Here is a 20,436-nt window from a genome sequence, read left to right on the forward strand (position 1 = left end):
AGAAAAGAATGATTTGAGTTCTTCTCAGTCTCACTTGGTATCTCCAGCCTCTGTGTACTGCACACGCCTGAGTTGAAATAGCAGATTTGAAAGACCCTATGAAAGTGCAGCTTTCATAAAATCAAAACAACAGAACTTAAGCTACTTTAATTCTATCACATGATGGGACCAGTTAAAGATTTTGTGTATACCATACAAAACTGTGAAACAGAATAGAATGTGCATAGTGAAACGTGTGTGTCTAGTAAGTGGAAATTTTAGTTTTACATAAAATATTTAACTGGATTTGGAATTTTAAAAATTAATATTAACTTTCAAAAGTATTATTTGTCAGTCATTTTTAAATTAAAGAATGAATAAATCAATAGGATAATAACTGTTTAGAAAATAATATGGTTGTATAGGAGAAATGATAATACTTACTGACAAATATAATGGTGATTCACTGGTTCATATTCAAGTAAGATGTTTACTCTAAGTTGTTCTATTGACCAAACTGATTCAACCAAATAGCGTCTGCAGCGTTCCTTCTTGCTAATTGCTTTTGGCCAACTAATTTTTTAAAAAAGTTTGTTTTTAAAGGTTTAGTTTTGAGAGACAGAGTATAAACAGGGGAGGGGCAAAAAGAATGGGAGACACAGAATCCGAAACAAGCTCCAGGCTCCGAGCAGTCATCACGGAGCATGAAACGGGGCTCAAACCCACGAACCATGAAATCATGACCTGAGCTGAAGTCCGATGCTTAACTGCCTGGGATGCCTGTGCACCCTTAGGCAACTTATTTTTTTTTTTAAATAGACTTTATTTTTTAAAAAGTTTTAGATTTATTAAAAAAATGTACATGGTGCACTGAATTCCCAAAGACCTCACATCCAGTTTCCTCTATTATTAGCATCTTATGCTGTGTTTGTTACAGTTATTGAAAGTGTTAATATATTTTATTATGTAAAGTACATATTTCCTAGGGACTACAGGTTTGCATTCCTCCAAAATTCATTGGTGAAACCTAACTCCAATATGATGGTATTAGGAGACAGGGCCTTTGGAAAGTGATTAAGTCATAAAGCTGGGGTTCTCATGATTGGGAATAGTGCCCTTTTTGAAAAAAATAATATTTATTCACTTTTGAGAGACAGGGAGCGAGCAGGGGAGGATTATACAGAGAGGGAAATATGGGGTCTGAAGCACGCTCCAGGCTCTGAGCTGTTAGCACAGAACCTGATGTGGGGATGGAACTCACTGATTGTGAGATCATGACCTTAGCTGAAGGCAGATGCTTAACTGATAGAGCCACCCAGGCGTCCTGGATTAGTGCCCTTTTAAAAGAGATCTCAGAGAGCTAGCTTGTCTTCTACCATGGGAGGCCACAGAAAAAAAGGTGGCTGTTACTGAACCAGAAGGGGGTTCTCTCCTGACACAGAATATTCTGGACCTTGATCTTGGACTGCGTAGACTCCAGATTGTAAGAAATAAATTTCTGCTGTTTTATAAGCCACCCAGTGTATGGTATTCTGCTGTAATCTGAATAGGTAAGACAATACTTCATTTTCCTTAATTTTTCTCTAATGTGATTTTTACTGTCCCAGAATCTCACCCAGGATACCTCATGCATTCAGTTGTCATTTCTTTAGGTTCCTTTTAGTTGTGACAGTGTGAAAGTTTATATTTTTCTTATTTTAAAACTGACAGCTTTGAAGAGTACTGATCAGGTATTTTATAAGATATCTCTCTCTTATTTGTCTAATGTTTAAGTCTTGTTTAGACTATGGTTAAGGGCTTTTGAGAGGACAATCTCAATAAAATTATTATTTTCATCATATCCTCCTTAGAGTACATACTGTTAGTATGATGACTGCTGATATTGACTTTGATCCTTTTGTTGATATGGTGCTTTCCAAGGTTCTCCACTCTAAAATTCTTTTTTATTTCACCATTTTGCATTTGTACCCTAATGAAGGAAGACACTATGTGCAGTCCACAATTAAAGAATGGGAAGTTATGTGTCCCTTCATTGAAATTAAGGAATCTCCATTTAAAAACTATTTTTTCTGGCTTAGATTTGTCTTTTCCCCACCATGTATTGATTTTTATATCATTGATTTATATCAGTATGGGATCATATTATATCATCAACTAAAATCAATCATTTTACACTTTGGGTTATAACCCAATACACTTTTACTTATTCTGTGAACAAGTTGTTTCAATTCTGGCTATTGGAGGTTCTATCAGTTGGCTCCAAAACTGTTTCACACATCACCATCTTTGTGTGTTTGGTATTGTTTTAAACACTTCTTTACTTTCTGGCAATTCAAAATATTGCATTCTCTTCTTTTATTTTCCTGCCCCTATCCTACAGTCCACCATTTTACCAAAGAGTCTTAGTTCCTTTTATTGGAGAATGATATTAGTAAACAAAATCTGGGCCCTAGATGTGTTCATTATGACTGGGATATCACTGCTTCTAGGCCTTTTTAGCTGACAGAATATATTAGTGTATACTAATCAATGTGTATATATTTCAATATTTAATTATCCATACATTGAGCTAAATATGGGTTCAAACTAATATATCCAACCCTTGTCCATTATTGCATGGATCTAGCCTTTTTCTCTTGATTATCTATAACTTTCTACTCTATCAGTAAGAAATCTAGCTTCTACAATCTGCCATCCATTTATTTAACTGTTCAATTTTAGTAAATATGGATAGTAATACCAGAATTGTTAACCAATACTGCCAATGCAAACAACTTTATCAACCAGAATATGGTGCTTGTATAAAGTTACTTGAACCTTTAATCTTACACATTCTATTCATTCCCAAAGTTACTTAGGCACCTTTCCTTGACTCTTTCAGAGTGGTTATTTCATACAATTATAATAGATTTAATTTTTTGTCACATTCTGGAAGAGAATCCTCCTGCTCCTTAATGAGTTTTTCTTTTAATTTTCCTGTATTAACGTTTACTCTTTTTTGCTGTAAAGTTTTATGGGTTTTGACAAATGCATAGCATTATTTATATACTATTACTATACTTTACAGAATAGTTTCACTGACCTGAAAATTTTCCTATGCTTCATTGTTCAAATGACTTTTTGGTCTGGTCACCATAAGCAAAACAGGAGAGATAGTATGAAGCTCAATCTTAATTAGGAAATAAGAAATGAACTTTCTTTTTTTTTTTTTAATATTTTTATTTATTTCTAGGAGAGAGATTGACAGCGTGAGCAGAGGAGGGTCAGAGAGAGAGGGAGACACAGACTCCGAATCAGGCTGCAGGCTCTGAGCTGGCAGTCAGCACAGAGCCCGACGCGGGGCTCGAACCCACGAACCTCGAGATCATGACCTAAGCGAAAGTCGGACGCTTAACCGACTAAGCCACCCAGGCGCCCCAGGAAATGAACTTTCTAGTTAAAGCAATAGACACAAAAATATACAAAAGCATAAATCCATACACTGTATTCAGGGAGGATTCGATGAACTTTGTGAAGCACTTGGGTCATTTTACACAGAAGGAGTATTTGAAATAATACTGATCAAATGGGCTGTAGTAAAATTCTCTTGAAAAACCAACCAAATACCTTTAAATTTTATTCTTATGGATTCGGGAGCTATTAAGTTTTCGGAAAGTAAACTCTAGCCTACAAAACCTATAACATAGAGTTAGTGTAAATTCCCCAAATATAACAACCCACTGACTCATTGTTCTCATATAATTAAATACTGACAGAATTCTGGAATTTTATTTCTTTTTAAAAAGGATGACAATGAGTCATTCTCCTGTGATTTTCTAACATTCTTAAATCAGCATAGATAAGTATCACATTTTTGTGATGTTTTCATTTACAACTCTGTCAATTAGCACTGCTCAGACGTGCACTAAATAGTCTCCAAGTGGCTTGGAAGAGTTAATGTCTCCCTAAATACCTAATTTTCTACCCAGGATTGACAGAGATACAGGAGCAAACAGATACCAATAGCATTTAGCAGAACTGATATAAAGTGAGAAAGAATCTAAGCATTTTCTTTCATCTCTTCAGGGCATTATTTCTGTCTACTGTTCACCTGCTCTAATTATCTTGGCAGCTCACTTAAATTGCATTTTTTCTGCCACTAACAAGATGAGCCAGATTTTCCCCAATGCCAAAGACACAGTATCATCAACAAAAAAGTCTTGATGATACCCTGGTGACTTCAAAGTGTTAATCCATCTCACTGGATGCTTATGTAGGTTCCAAGGAACGGTGTGCTCCAAGGGAGAATTTGGCTCAAAGAGAGGTGGCTTTAGTACACAAGCAATGGTACTGTTCAATTTGCTTTTCTTATATTTACATTAGGTAAACACTGGCAACAAGATTTAGATTTTGAAGCAAACATAGCGCCATGCCTGCTGCTCATGTTGGGCCGTTTTCAGGTCAATTAGTGCCTCCTAAATTCTTAAAGCAGGTGCTAATCTGGTACTTAAACTGCTGAGACATTTGGCTTATTTTTTCTGTAAAGAGAAGTTAGAAGTACTTTGTACAAGCGTTTAAGAGAATAAATGAATAAACAAACACATTACTTTCCCTTATTAACCTTAAACTGTTTTTTTAATAAGGAACATATTAAAAATTAAATCTTAGAACCAGTTTAAGCAGCTTTCCTCTTAACAAATACAAAATACGTGACTAGCACAGCTTGATTTGCTTCTCTATGTTAATTATTTCTAATTTAATCTTTAATTTGTTAGCTGTAGTGAATTAGTGCATAAGACTCAGTATCTTCTTCAGTATATTCTATGTTTCTAATGAGATGTCGCTTAAGAAGCATTTTAGAAGAGTTCTCCATGAACAGATTTGTTTGCCAGATAATTTTGACAGAAAAAGAAAAGAAAGAACACACTGCATGAATAACCAAATACACATTGTTTGCATGTAGTCATCCACAAAATATCTATGAAAAATGCACTAACCCACTGTGGTTCTAGTAAGGATTTATGTTAAAGAAAAGAATACAACATAGGCACTAGACCTAAGGCATTCAAAGTCCAGAAAGGGATATATAAACAAATTCTAAGACCCTATGAGAGATGCAGGCAGCTGTAATAGCATACAAGGGTATCATAAGTGGGACTGATCAATGCTATCAGGGTTTATGGGACAGTAGATGAGCTCTCTGAAAGAGATTATACCTAAGAGGGGATTATAAAATATAAAATTTGAGTTTTTAAGAGTATAAGAGGGAATAGATAGTCTGGGTGGAAGAAAAATAAATTTAAAAGAAGAAAGTGTCATTTGCTTGGAGAAAATAAAAACTGTAGAGTGCTATTGGTGGAAAGTCAATAAGGCAGGTCAGTAATACAGGACGTGAGAAATTTAAGGGCCAAACAATGACATTCCTCACATAACAATCAACAAGCTTAATTTTTTCCTGAGAGTCCATGGTTCTCAAAATTCTGCATGCAAACATAACCTTGGAGGATTTTTTAAATGCATATCCTGGATCCCACAACCCAAAAAATCTGATTTAGCAGGTCTGGTTAAAACCTAGGATTCTGAATTTTTACCAGGCCTTGCAAGATATTTTAAGACATACCATTGTTTGAGAAACAGTGCTGTAGATGGTCAATAAGGCAGGAGGGAGGTTATGAATGCTTTCAAGCATGGAAGAGACATAGTCAGACTTGTGTTTTAGAAACTATTTGAGCAGCAACACAGATTACATAGTAGAGAATGGAAGCCAAATCAAAGGAGGCCAATTTTAAGCTTGTTAATTTGTTCACTTAAACGTACTGAACATCAGATATGTGCCAACATCTGTACTGGATATCACATATGTGTCACTAGTCTCCCAGAGAGATGGGTAGTTTTTCAAAATCTTTACAGCTCATTAGCTCTCAGATCTCTTACTATGACCTACGGCCTCACAAGGAAACGCTTGCACGGCTATTTTATTGATGCATTCTAGGACTCATGAGGAGCCAAACAGTGGAGAAGAGGATGAACTGAGGCCGATGAAAGCAGGAACAGTAGGAGTCTGTGCCTGATCACAGGTGAAAGGAGAGAAGGAGAGAGCTTTATAAAGAAGCTCTGCAGAGACTTCTGGCCGAGCCACCAATCCACAAGTCCAAAGAGGTTATACACAAATAACAGGTTAGATTAGATAAGGTATTCGGGGATAATAAAACAATACAGTTTTGGGTGTTGGTAGGGATTATACATATGTAGCCATTTGGTTTTCACAATTGGGGAATAAACATTTTTACCTTGAGAAGTCAGATATATTCATTGCTTTCAAATAATTGGGTACAGATCATATATTACTAATAACAGTTCTTGTTTTTGTTTCTTCCAATTCAGAAAATTTATGCGTTTTTATTTTATTACTTTAAATGGTTTTAGAAGTGGTTAGTTGTCAAGTAAAGTAACCAATCATAAACTTTAGAAAGGATCTTTCCATTTCACACTTGCCAGCTCACTTGCGCCTGCATGAGAACTGACGCGTGGTCTTGACAATGAGCATTACTGCTGCAGCACCGCCCTCAGCCCCGCCAGTCAACATACATCCAAACGTAGCCTATGACCTCTCCTTGACTTTGTCAAGCAATTATGAAGCACTGTTCCCCTTTTCTTGTCCTTCAAATCTAACAGATGAGAGGCTTCTATAAGGAATCACTGGTAATATAATCAGCAGAGGCAATGGCGAAATAAAGGTAATTTTAGGGTAATAAGAGTAACCGTTTTGGAAGAAGGTCAGAGTAAAGTATGTAGAGAGGAGAAAAGATTTCCTAGACCTGAAAATGGAATTCTGTGTTGACGAGAGAAATTTGACATCTTCCCAACATGCTTTCATGGGCTGCAACCTCTCTCACACTGAGTTGCAGATGTTGCCTTCCTCACTGCACACAAGCATCTTTGAAAGAAGTAGTAACTTTCAGGGTTTTTTTTTTCTTTTTGTTTTTTTTTAATTACTGAAAATATCTCACTTGTAAAGAAAATTAAATATCATTCTGACTTATAGTCAATTTTTATGATTCAATAGTTGTTACATAATTCAAATATAGATATACATAAAATTTGCAGAAGTACCAAGTTTTAAATCACTGCCTTATGGGGTCCCTTGTCTTCTAAGAATTTATGCACCCCTATTCCCTAGTGCTTCCCACATCATTTTATGAAACTTTATGTATTTTATTTAGGTGGCAGTTACTCTAGCACAGAAACTAAATATTTTTTTAAATTTGATAGAATGATAATAGTTTAATGGCAGTTAATATTTATTATTTACTGTGAGCTAAATCCTTTAACTTCTAAGTGACTGACATGCATTAGCTCAATTCCTCCTTAAAATAACATAAAGAAGTTGATACTTAATATTAATAACTCCATGTCACATATGCAAATGTAAATTAGAGACTACTTTTTCATTGGCTTCACTTGTGATGCTTTCTTCACTCTGTTAATTAATATACCATTCCCCCACTTGCCTTCTATTCGCCCAAGTTTAACTGACATATTTCATCTATTTTTACCTTGTTATTCACCCAGAGCTTGTGTATGACTATCTTTAATTCTATTCGCCACCATCATAGAACAATTTCAGTAGAGAGCAGAAATACATCCATACATCTACCATGTTTAAGAAGAAATCTGCAAAGCATTTTTCACATGAGAAAAATTATACACAATTTCCACATTTTATTTACTTGCTGTCTAATACAGCCATTATTGCTGACAATACAAAGGGGTTAAGTCCAGTGTTAGAGTCCAAGCTCCTAAAGAGTGGATGCCAAGTGGGATTATACATTCAAGAGATTTATGAAAAGGATTGTGAGGCAAAATGGAGAACACCAGGATAGCTGGGAGACGAGTCAAGTGCATGATGGAGGTCTGACCTTTTGAAGGAGAGAGGAAAGAATGGTTAAGTGGGAGAATCCTAGACTGTGTTGCCATTCTAAAACTTTGGCAAGGATAATGGGGCTTCCTTGAGCACTGTTGTCCTTCTGGGGGATTAATCATCTCCTAGGAATGGGCCTCATTTAGTATCACTGCTGTATGAAGACTTGGCTGGAAGCAGCCCATGAGAAGCACTGCCCTGGTATAAACTTGGCAATGAATTTCAGAATGCAATAGCTGCAGTTACAGTTCCTGCAGCTGGAGGTCTGAGAGGTGCATTTTCATGCCGCCATAGCCAACAATAATCTATTAGATGTTCATTTTCTGTATATAAAAATCTGTGCATAATGCATGAATCAATAAAATGCTACTACATAGAATATTTTATTGCTTCATTTTTTTTCTTTTAAGCATGGATTTACAATGGAGAAAATAAATATGAATTTATCTAAAGCACTTTGTGCCAGACTTCTTAAGAACTGAATATAACAAGAGCTTATAGCTGGTTTCCTGCCTTAAGCCAAGGAGCTCTTAGGTAAAGAAGGTTTTACTTCTACAAAAGGATGAATAGATATTGATTAGATGGAGAAGCTCTGGGAGGGAGATGATGAAGACCAATGTGTTCAGGCACAGAAACATTGCTGAGAAATTTGAATGGTTTGGATATAAAACTATATTTAGAGCACTGTGAAAGATAGAAAAAATAAATAAACTAGGATGGGAGCCTGACGATTCAAATTGTTTTTATTTTTGCTTAAATTTTTCCTAAGATTATCTTAGAACAAAGATGGAAAAAACTAAGCTAGAGAACATTGGAGAAGAGTATATTACACCAGGTAAAGAGTTTTTATAGTGAAGTACCATGATCTAATTAGAATTCACCCTAGAATTTTAAGAAGGCAGATGTTAAAATAGTTGGCTGTGTATATAGCCATTTAAGACTTACAAAAAGAGAGGTTAAAATCTAGAATATGCAAATATATATTTGCTGTTCTTAAAGAGAAATTCTAAATTTTCCTCTCACTTAGACAAAAGTGATTTATCTTACTTGTACACTAGGTACTTTTTAAGATTCATAATATATGAGAGATTAGGTGTCTGACATTTAACCCATTGTCTATTTATTATTACTATAGCTTGTCTTGATTTCCCAGTTATCCTTGCTCAATGGAGTATTTTCTCTGTGTTCTTTATTAATACCCCTAGCAAATTTGGGTTTAAATAAATTAATTTTATAACAAGTTTCCTGCTTTTCCTTTGCCTTTTTACTTTCCTGAATTGTTCCTGTGTTTGTTTTTTCCTTCATCTACAGTAAAACCTTGGTTTTTAACATAATTCATTCTGGAAACACATTTGTAATACCAAGCACTTGGATTTCCAAAGCAAATTTCAAAAACTATTGGCTCAGTTTTGGTCACGTGATATTTGGTATCATGTACTACGAGTATTGCAAGACATCACTCATTTATCAACTAAAATTTATTAGAAATGTTTGCTTGTATTGGGGAACACTTGCAGAACAAGTTACTCACAATCCAAGGTCTTACTGTTTTGGAAAATTCCAAATATTATTTTATTTTCCCTAGTGCATAACTTTAATTTTTTATCAGTTTTGATATATTCATTACTATCTAAACTCTCCTCTGAGAAACAAATGATTACTTAACATCCCTTTATCTTCTTGCAACTTCCAAGTTTTATTTTTCATCATTAATGAATTAATCATTTTTTATTAAACTTTGTTTCCAAGTTTTATGATCAACAAATCAGACAAGGCCTCTGCCTTCATCTCATTTGTTTTTGGTTTTGTTTTCTTTTAATATTTTTTATTTATTTCTGAGAGAGAGAGAGAGAGGAAGCATGAGCAGGGGAAGGTCAGAGAGAAAGGGAGACAAAGAATCCGAAGCAGGCTCCAGGCTCTGAGCTAGCTGTCAGCACAGAGCCTGACGCAGGGCTTGAACCCACAAACCGTGAGATCATGGCCTGAGCTGAAGTCGGACGCCCAACCAACTGAGCCACCCAGGCGCCCCTGCCTTCATCTCATTTGGATTCTAATATTAAAGATAAACTATTTACATGTATTGAAATAAATAACATTGCAAACTGTTATGTTAAGGAAGAAAATAAAAATAAGGTGTGATCAAGAAGGCTAGCCAAATTTAGATAAGTTTTTCATAAATTTATTTATTGAAATGGGCTAAAGTTAATTTTAGCACAGTGGACACCACTAGCATATTTATTCTATTCCTAACTCTTCTAAGTATGTCATAAATCTGAGATCGATAAATACATTTTTAATGCTGGTTCTATTATATTTATTTTGGTTCCACCTGGCATCTGCTTAATTTGGATGATAGGCACCATTCCTAAGAATACATATTAACACTGAAGGTTTGTAAAGTGTATTTAGCCTGAAGATTGAAACCCTAAATATTGTGTTAAAAAACAGTTCACTCTGGGTGTCTTCTGTCATATCAATGTGCAGTTCCTGAATGCAGGAAACATGGATGACTCCACCCCACGAGAGGTGTTCCCACTGGATGTCTGTTGTCTGCTGAGGCTCTTTGGTGTGCATCCTGGCTAGGATGTACTGTAGTGACTAGAATGAAATTTGGCGGCAATAACTGCTGACATGTATTTTGGAGAAAGTAGGTTTAAATGACTATCTTGGTTGCTCCTCTGTGCCCAGCAGGAAATAGCAGTAGTATGTCTTCAGGTTTCACCAACCATCGGTACTGTAGCCTTTTGTCTATGTCTCTAATGATTGAAATACATAAAAGCCCTCCACTATTTACATCAAATCAGCTGTGTCTACTATAAATTATAATCAAGATTAGTAGTGAAGGAGAAATAGTATGATGACCCCTAATCTTAAACTTTTTCAAAGAGATTTTTTTAAATTCCTCATAGGAAAAAATCCTTAGGGTATTTAATTTTTTTTAATGTTTATTTCTTTATTTTGAGAGACAGAGAAAGAGAGAGAGTGGGAGATGGGCAGAGAGAGAGGGAGACAGAATCCCAAGCAAGCCCTGCACCATCAGAGGAGAGCCTGATGTGGGGCTTAAAATCACAAACCATGAGATCATGACCATGGACAAAATCAAGAGTCAGTCGCAGGTGCCCCAGGGCATTTTGTTTTTAAATACAATTGACAGTATAATATGGAGAGTTAGCCTGGGAACTAGGAAATGTGGTTCGGATCATTAGTCCACTACTTAGTGACCGTGTAGTAATGGACAGTTATTTTATTATATATATATATATATATATAATTCAAATTATTCATTTGTAAAATGTGGCTAAGAGTNGTAATTTTTAATTTTTAAATTTTTAATATTTAACAAATATGAGGGCATCCACCATGAAATTTCTCACATGATGAGTGTTTTACTTGTTTTCTTTTCTGGATCTCTTACTAAACCATTATATGACTGTGTGAATGATTTGCACATTTGAGTCCTCAGTTGTTCCATTTAAAGGATAGGATTAATTGAATCATCTTTTGACCTTTCTACTTTAGAACTCTTAGTCCTTGGTAAGAAAAAAGCTTCTAACAAAGTTGACTACTAATTAAGAAAACTGCCTCATGAAATAATCAACACCTAATTCCTGTAACTGTGTTGAGAGAAGATGACATCTGTAATAAAATTCCATTTATAAAAAAGATTGTAAACTTATACGAAACAGATGTACCTAGACTGTATACATATTTCTTTAAAAGAAAAAAAAAAAAAAACAAGTAGGCAATACTTACTGAATTCAAAATAGAAAATAAGATTTTCTGGTGTTTCTTTAAAAATGGCAGCAATGGGGGATGCCAGGGTGGCTCAATCTTTAAGCATCCAACTTCAGCTCAGGTCATGATGTCAGGGTCCGTGGGTTTGAGACTCACATCGGGCTCTGTGCTCATAGCTAAGAGCCTGGAGCCTGCTTCGGATTCTATGTCTCCCTCTCTCTCTGTCCTTCCCCCACTCATGCTCTGTCTCTCTTCATCTCTCAAAAATGAATAAACATTATTTTTTTTTTAATTGGCAGTAATGGAACTGCTTCTTCTGTTACACTGAATGGCGACATTCATCTCGAGTAGGGTCATTTGCCTCTTTTGGGCAGAACTAATTATAATTTTTCAGAGAGTTCATCAGTTCCCACTGTGTCTTACAATTCCGCTCTCTTTTATGACCTGCCTGGATCCCATAAGCATTTGAATCTGTTGCCCACAGTCTAATGGTGCCCACAGTCTTCTAAAGGAAGACTGAAAATTCTCATTCCAAATTTCCACTCTATATATGTACTGTTTAATTACAATTTGTGGCAATAACAACAAGTGCTTAATTATTTCAAAATGTTAAGTTTCTTTAAAAAACAAACTATGCATGCTTATCTAGAACTTAGGTCAAATTAAGCTGATTTTTATAATTTTTTTTTCCAGGACATGAGTGTCATTTTAAAGAACAATGACACCAGATAGCTAAATAATCCTGTTAAGTATATTGGGAAATTTTTCTTCAAGTGCCGAGTTTAAGCTTTCAAAAATAAATTTTGAAGTAAAATAAAACATCATTCATACTATATAGCTTTTGAATTTCCATATATCCACAAATGCAGCACCTCCACACTTCCTCTCTGAAAATTTAAAAATAATGCAATATTTTTCTCAACTTAAACACTAATAAAAATTTCTATACCTAAGATTTTCAAACTTTAGTAATTCTTTTTTGAATCTCCAAAACAAGTCAAATGGTAAATCCTTCATTTACAAAGATCTTAAAAAGTGTATAACTTTTTTTTTTTTTGGTAGGGGAGGGTATTGTAAATTATACTTCGAGTAGTTAATCAAACTGTTGAGGAATGCAAATACTGTATTTCTATGGGTCAATTCTTCTCAATGAAGGAAATTTTACTTTTTGAGCAAAATGTGGTGAGAAACACGTAATGACCAAAAAAGATGCCTAAGAGAACACAAATATTGTGCAGTAAAGACTTGTATTTCCTCCAGATCCACGGACATACATAAAAGAAATGAAAATTAGTCAGTTACTTTCAAGTTATATCACATTTTACCAAACTTATCAAAGACTACCTCATGTTCACTATTTCATTTCATTAAACTTCATTTCCATATTTATTTAGGGAATTATTCAAGAACTATAGTTACTGAGGAAGTAGTCAGGTATTTAGCAATCACCAGGAAGCTTTGCTGATTCATTTCCATATTGTAACACTGTGGGATTTTCATATTCAACTAATTGCACTGCATATTTGATGATTCAACCACCGATTCCACTGATACAGCTAAACACTTTGAAGTTACAATTGCTGACTTTTAAACTGCACTATAGCTTGTGCAGCTTGATTTTCTGATTAGGTTGTCTGATTTAATTATTTAGCTCTAAATGTAATACAATTTATTAATCATGCCTTAGTCTTTATTGACAAAAGTTAAATGTTTAACTCTGGATTTTATCATTTCCCACTCCCATTGACTCACATTTTAACTTTAATTAATATTTAAAATTTAAAGAGAATTTTAAGTGCCAAATTTGTGATATCACTTTTTAAATTACTTTGTATAATAAAATTATTTTGTAATTTTAAAATAAAATTACTTTGTCAAACAAAAATAAAATTATAATTATACAGTAAGTTAGTGTATTTAAGTATCTTTGTAATATTTTTCTATTTTATTACTCCCAAGATATATTTCTATGATTCTTAAAAATCATATAATGTATCTTGCCAATCAAAATTAAATTGAAAATTCATACACATGTATGCATGTATATATGTATACACATATATATGAATGCATATATAATGATTTATGATACATATTCAATTGTAATATTGCACAACACTATAGTAAAGATTTTTCCAAAGAAAAATATTTTTAAAAATTTGATTTATCCAATATTATGCTCCATTTTTTTTACTCTCAAATTATTTTCTTCACAAAAACTTTTTAAGGTATAAAAATTCATTTACATGTAACTACAAAGTTCTAGAGATATGCCATACAAGATTGTGCTTATAGTTAACAGTACTATAGTGAACACTAAAAAATTATATTAGGAGTATAGATTTCAGGTTATATGTTTTTTGCCACAAGAAAATGTATCATAAAGTTAAACAATAACAAACACAACCTAATTATAGCCATATTATAGTAGAGATAGTAACATTTCCACTAATTCAAGTAATATCTTTTGGCATTTACAATGTACCAGAGATGCTCTAACTGGCAAGATTTACAGACAGAGAGAATAACAATCATGTGAAAGTTTTATAAATGCCATGATAGTATATGCCCAAAGCACTTCAGCAATAGGGATGTAATACAGACTGAGAATTGATCAGAAAAGTCTTTTCAGGGCATAAGGGGACACAAACAGAAAGAATTATTGGAGTTTGCCAGGCATAAGGCAGAAAAGATCTTTCAAATTAAGGAAACAGAATATGAGAAGGCAACAATGCCAAGAATCATGGTAAACATGGGAGCATCTTTCTGCAGGTGAATCATTGCTTCCCTGTCCTTAAATTATTCATTGAGATTGGAGAACATGGTAAGGTCTTGTACTCTTCATTCTTAGTAGATATTTCCTCACTAAAAACATGTTTTTATATTATGACATAAATTAATTGACTAGTTAACATATTCAAGATACCTTAAAATAAGAGTGCTTTATGATTTTCAAAAAGTATCACCTTGGTCTATTTCACTCCCCTTAAGAAATTAAGTGAGGTGTGAATGGTAAATATTATCTTAATTTCAGAGGTAGACACATAGTAAGTGATTTGTTCAGTAACATATACCTGGTAAGTAATAGAGATTTGACTCTAAGACTTTCTTTTAATCTAGGGCATAAATAATACACTCAAAAACAGAGGATTTTATTTTGGACTGTTCCAGATTATAGTTCAAGATCTACTACTTAGTTGGTATGTAATCTTCAGGGACTTTATATAAACATCTCTGAGAGTCTTATTATCTGTGAAATGAATGATGGTAGCTGCTGAAAGAATTAAAACAAAACATATTTTTGGTCATTTGGTACATAGTACAAACTAAATATTATTTCAATCCTTCCATGTAATATGTTGATAGAAATTATATTAGTAAACATCTCAGTTAAACTATATTATATAAAAAAGATAAAATTGGGGCACCTGGGTGATTCACTCGGGTGAGCATCTGACTTAGGTCAGGATCTCACCATTTGTGAGTTCAAGCCCCACATAGGGCTCTGTGCTGACAGCTCAGAGCCTGAAGCCTGCTTCAGATTCTTTGTCTCCCTTTCTCTGTTCCTCCCCTGCTTGCACTCTGTCTGTCTCTCTATCTCTCAAAAATAAATAAACATTAACAAAAAAAAGTAAAATAATAGACCTTATACGTCCATTATATCACTATCACAAAAGAAGATGTATTACTAATGAGGTTTTTTCTTTCTTTTCTTTGAAACAATCAGGCACTCATAATAAAATAAAAACACCAGATAATCAAAACAACAGTTTCATTTTAAAGTGACCAATACTGCCACTCAAAGGCTTTAAAGAATAATCTTTCCTATTAATAACAAAGTAAGAGAACAGTAATAAGGAATCTCACCAGTTCTTCATGTCTGGTCAATTTTATGTCATAGGCTTTAAATTTCCTTAATAGAAGTAACTACTTAAATTTTTTTTGTACTTAACAACATTTACACTTGCACAATAATCAGGGCAATCAGTGTATATGCAAATTCAACTACTAATATATTCATTTCAATCAGTAAAGCATGCAGAAACCTAACAGTTGAAGTATTCAGCTTAGGTACTAAACAGTATGCAGCTGGTTCTATAAAAATAAAATATGACTCTGACATAAAGGGAATTTATAAAATGTTTAAATCTCAAAACTGCTGTCCAAATTTTCACCAACTGTATCATTTGATAAATATGTTAATTAGTAGCAAATCATAAAAATTAACTGTTGTGTTTTACTGTCAGTTACAGTGTCATCCTCTTTATCAAATTAAGCAATGGATATGTGTAAAATCGTAAACCAAAAGCAGGAAAAAAAATTAGAAGAAAACACTTCAAAATGTTGAATTTTAGGTTACATTTCTGTTCTACATGTATAATCTTTTTGGCACCAAACCTCATGGCATATGCTTGTGAATAACTATCATAAAGCAACTATTGGCTTTTCATAGCCCCTCTTCTCTGGGTGAAGACATGCAAATTTTGGTTGTAAGTATCTGGTATGTAAAACAAATGTTTAATATTTTCAGAGCTCTCAAGATTTGAATCTAGATCATTTATTTAACCCAAGCTTATACAAACTGTAACTCTAGAGATTGAATTGGTAATGTTTTAGTTTTAAAACCTTAACTGGCAATATGTTGTCATAGGGGAAAAATCCTTTAAGCTGTTGTATTTAGATAATAAATCTATTTACTACTTTTGCCTTGAATAACTTCTTTGATTAAAATAATCGATTGCTTTTTCCATTTTTTTGATTTGTAAATATAGATTTCTCAGTTTGACTTGTAAAATTGCTTATCTTTTTATATTAATTTATGGATTATCGCATATCAATCCATTTTACTTCTCATTTTTTTCTTAAATTAACCATTTAAGCAACTATACAATATTATCTATCCCTTGAAAAACTTGCCTGTGAGGGATTACTATTATGAACTGTCTATCACACTTTCATGCCAATCTCCTAGTGGGAGGAAAGAAGAAAGGTAAAAATTATATTTCATCCTGTTTGTTTGTTTTTGCAATCAGGGCTGTGGCTGTTTAGTCTAGAAGGACAACCTACTTAGGTTTTGCCGATCAGATGCACTCACGAAACTGAGATTCATTATTAGTCATGCACTAAGAGGCACAGTGAGTGGAAAATCCATTTTACTGTTACGGATTATGGCAGAAGTGATGTTTAGGAGCCAGGACCTCAGGTAGCAGCTTCTTGATTTGTGAAGAGGCACAAACAAGGGCTGGAAGCAGTATTTGTGGTGCCAAATGCAATAGTCTGCCTGATCTTTCTGCAAAGACAGCAATTCCCTCTATGACCAAGCGCTATGGAGGTTTGGAATTTGTTCTTGAAGACCCAGATGATTATCTGCGGAAACGGTCCTCCAGATGATCCTGGGAGAATGCTCTGACTTTGCATTCTCTTTTACTTGAACTGGCCAGAGTAAATTTAGCTATCTTAAACTGAGATACTGATAAAGTAATTAGATACAAGTAGTGTGGCACACTAATCTTGCTAATCAAAAGTGTGATCTTATAATAGCAGTACCGATTATCACCTGGATTTTGTTAGAAATAATAGGTTTTGGGTCTCACACCAGAACTTCTGATTCAGAACTTGAATTTTAACAGGTTCCCCAGATAATCTGTATGTACACTTAAGTTGCAACCTAAAAAAGTGGATATATTTCCAATGAATTAATGGAAGAACAAAACAAAAACGAATGCTTTGGCTTGGTGAAGGTAAGCAGGAGGTGGATGGCAAGGGTTCACATACTATGGGTAGAAAATGTCTGATGCACAGTATGGGGTGGAAAAATTGTCAGATTGTTTCCTGCTGTAAGCTGGAAGGCAGACAGAGTGCTTAGGCAGTCAGGGAAATAGATGGAAAATTAATAATACTGGCATGTTTAGGCTGTTTCCTGAGGCTTTTAGAAAGATACCAAAGAAAGGGATGTTTCAAAAAAAGTTAGAAGTGCTTTCTCTTAAGCAGAGATGGAAAAAGTACATGGCTAGAAACATCCTGAGGACTGCAGCCCAAGTTGCCCAGAAGTTACATGATTTGGAGCATTCTATGCCTTAAAAACCAATTGCAGCTATACTGTAAAGTGTTGAAGCAGTAATGAAAAGTGGCTGCAGAACTGCACTTAAGTAGAAATCAAGGCTGGAGGCACAGTTTTATTTTGCTTTTGGGCTTGTGCTTGCTTTCTGTCAAATGTTTGCAGAAAGACAATAGGAGCTAGCAGTCTGACTAAATCAGATGAAATGTGCCATGTTCCCTCCAAGGCTTTATGAGAGCTGTCACTCATTTGAAGAGAGGGAAAGGGAGCAGGGCACAGAGACAACATTTAAAAAACAAGATTATTCAAGGTTCAGGTCTTTGGGTGTGGTAACTTCCCCATGGAATGGATTGAAGGTAATAAAGAGACACTCTTTTGCTTTTGAGGTAGTGAGGTAACTATACTAACAAAGGAACTTCTATGCAGTTTGTACAACTCACAAAGCAGTCCCCACGCTGCTCAAAGCACTATGTCCAGGAAGCATAGAATTCCCAAAGTCTACCTCAGATGTCAACACAGAGAAAGGTAGTCAGGGAATAGCTTCCATGAAGACAAAGCCAGCAACAAAAGACAAAAGTCAGTCCTTCTCGGAGAGCTTAACCAGAGACTGCTGGACAAGCTGAGCACCTCATTCTGTTGCCACATTCCTGCTGGCAGGGTCTTATTACTGCTAAAAGCGCTGACCACTATGATTTTCCAATTCTTTATTTCCAAACAAAAGTGGGTTTTTTTTTTTAAATTATAATTATCATTTTCCTTTTCTGATTTAATCTATTGGGTATATGAGGATACATAACTGAACTTTTAGTTGATAGTTGATCTTAGGATGTACAATATCCCACATCCATACCTGATGGGGGGGGATTACATTGACACTCATTTGTCCCAAGTTTGGTGTGAGGGATGTTTGGGGAAATCATTCTCTTCGTTCAACTGATATTGTAAGTCAGTTCTGTTTATCAGAAAAGGGATGTATGTGGAAATGTGAACAGCAAAGGTGTCGATCTTGCAGATACTGTTTGTTGTCTAACCTATTATAATATTCGCTTTTGTCCTTTGTGGCAGAAGCTCAGTTTATCAACAGGAAAGAGGGAGGAGATGATTATGGGCCTATCTTTTCAAGGAGACATCCTTGAAGTCCTACTTCTGATCTTTTTCCCTCATTAGCCAAAAGTTACTCACATGGTCACATCTACCACAAAAAAGATTGCCTCTTCCTGCCATTTTCTGCTTCTGCTTCTTGCTTAAGAAATTGTTTTCCTGAATTAAACTCGGTACTCCTAGCCTCTTTACTAGTTTTCCCATTTATAAAAAAAAAAAAAGCCCTTTCAATATCTTTTAATAAAATAGTCCATTTACACTCTTTTTTTAAATCTCCCTTTCTTCTCTAACACACACACACACACACACACACACACACACACACAAATTACTGTCCTAGACTAACTCTACTCATCTATCAGTTGTATTTCCACTTTTCCCAAATGACTCTACAAGAAACACTCCCTCAAAATTACCACCAATAGTTTCCCAAATCAGATGGTCCTCGTTTATTTATCTTTAGACTTACTGCCATGACTGGCCACACGGTCCCTGACACTTGCTTCATCTTTGATGACATAATACTCTTGTCTCATTCCTCCACTTAGGTGACAATACTGACTTTTCTTCTTCTTTGGTTTTACTTCTTTCATATTTCTCCTACATTGGAGATGCCACTCCAAAGTTATCAGGTCTCTCTGCTTTCCTTGCAATGCATCCATATATAAGTACATGCATGTTTCAACAAATACTACTTTATTATATGTGTCTAGAAATGTGTTAGACATAGGCTTATATTTATATGCATGCTAATATTATTTTTAGGTTGAATGGAGGCTCAAAGACATAATATATAATCATACTATTACAATGATACTGTGGTTACTATGTAGTAACTTTAACAGAAGCATTTAAAATATGTAGGTTGGCTATAGCCAATCTAGAGAAATGCATGACTGAGTTTGCCTGAGAGAGTCAAGATTACTTCAAGAAAAAAAAACAAAAAAAAAACTTAAAGGTAATTAAACTAGGGACACCTGTCTGGCTCAGTCAGTGGAACATGCCACTCTTGATCTCAGGGTTGTGAGTTTGAGCCCCACATTGGGTATAGAGATTATTTGAAAGCTTGTTTGGAGGTTCTAGCAGGGGAGCGTAGCTACTCGTATATCCTTGACCAAAAACGGTCCTCTATCCAGGAAGGTCATCCTCTTCGAAAGAGCACGCAGCTTCGGGAGAGACGCAGGAAGGGGACACCCGCCTAGCCAGCCAGATCAGCCGAATCAACCCTGGCGATCAATGGGGTGACAGATGTTGCAGCCAGATCACCCTCACATCCATTACTTAAAAATAAAATGTTTTAAAGAAGGTTAATGAAACTAATTAAATCAAAACATAATTTATTAAATTTGTTGGTCAAGAGACTGCCTCTCTCAGTGCTGGAACAGGTCTTATAACCATTAGAGAACACAGCAATTGAGAATTTTCATTGGCTCCAACAGAAGCGGGAATAATTCTGATTGGCTTTTGGACCAGAGGGAGATGCTTTAGCAATCTCATCAGTCAGTTTATTCTGGGCTTGCAATTTATTATTTGACTTAAAATAGCAAAGTACTTCAAAGACTTACATTTTTAAAGAACGGAGTTTCTTGGAGTTGTTTTGTTGCTGCTTTATTCTTTGATATTCACTCATGTGAATTAACTTTAAAATTTTATAAGCAAGAAT

At 34.8% G+C, this 20,436-nt stretch overlaps 1 long non-coding RNA gene across 2 annotated transcripts in view; it reads left to right on the top strand.

Moving 5' to 3' along the window:
• The first annotated feature begins 1,289 nt into the window (after nt 1–1,289).
• LOC144234767 (uncharacterized) overlaps nt 1,290–20,436 on the top strand; it is a 52,675-nt gene continuing 33,528 nt past the window's right edge. For both annotated transcript variants that reach the window (XR_013336070.1, XR_013336069.1), the window contains exons 1-5: nt 1,290–1,529; nt 5,951–6,135; nt 14,735–14,814; nt 15,862–16,104; nt 17,245–17,355. This is a non-coding gene — a long non-coding RNA (uncharacterized LOC144234767). The remainder of the gene's footprint in view (nt 1,530–5,950; nt 6,136–14,734; nt 14,815–15,861; nt 16,105–17,244; nt 17,356–20,436) is intronic.

This window comes from Crocuta crocuta, unplaced genomic scaffold (assembly GCF_008692635.1).
Source record: "Crocuta crocuta isolate KB4526 unplaced genomic scaffold, BGI_CrCroc_1.0 scaffold709, whole genome shotgun sequence".
Lineage (NCBI taxonomy): Eukaryota > Metazoa > Chordata > Mammalia > Carnivora > Hyaenidae > Crocuta > Crocuta crocuta.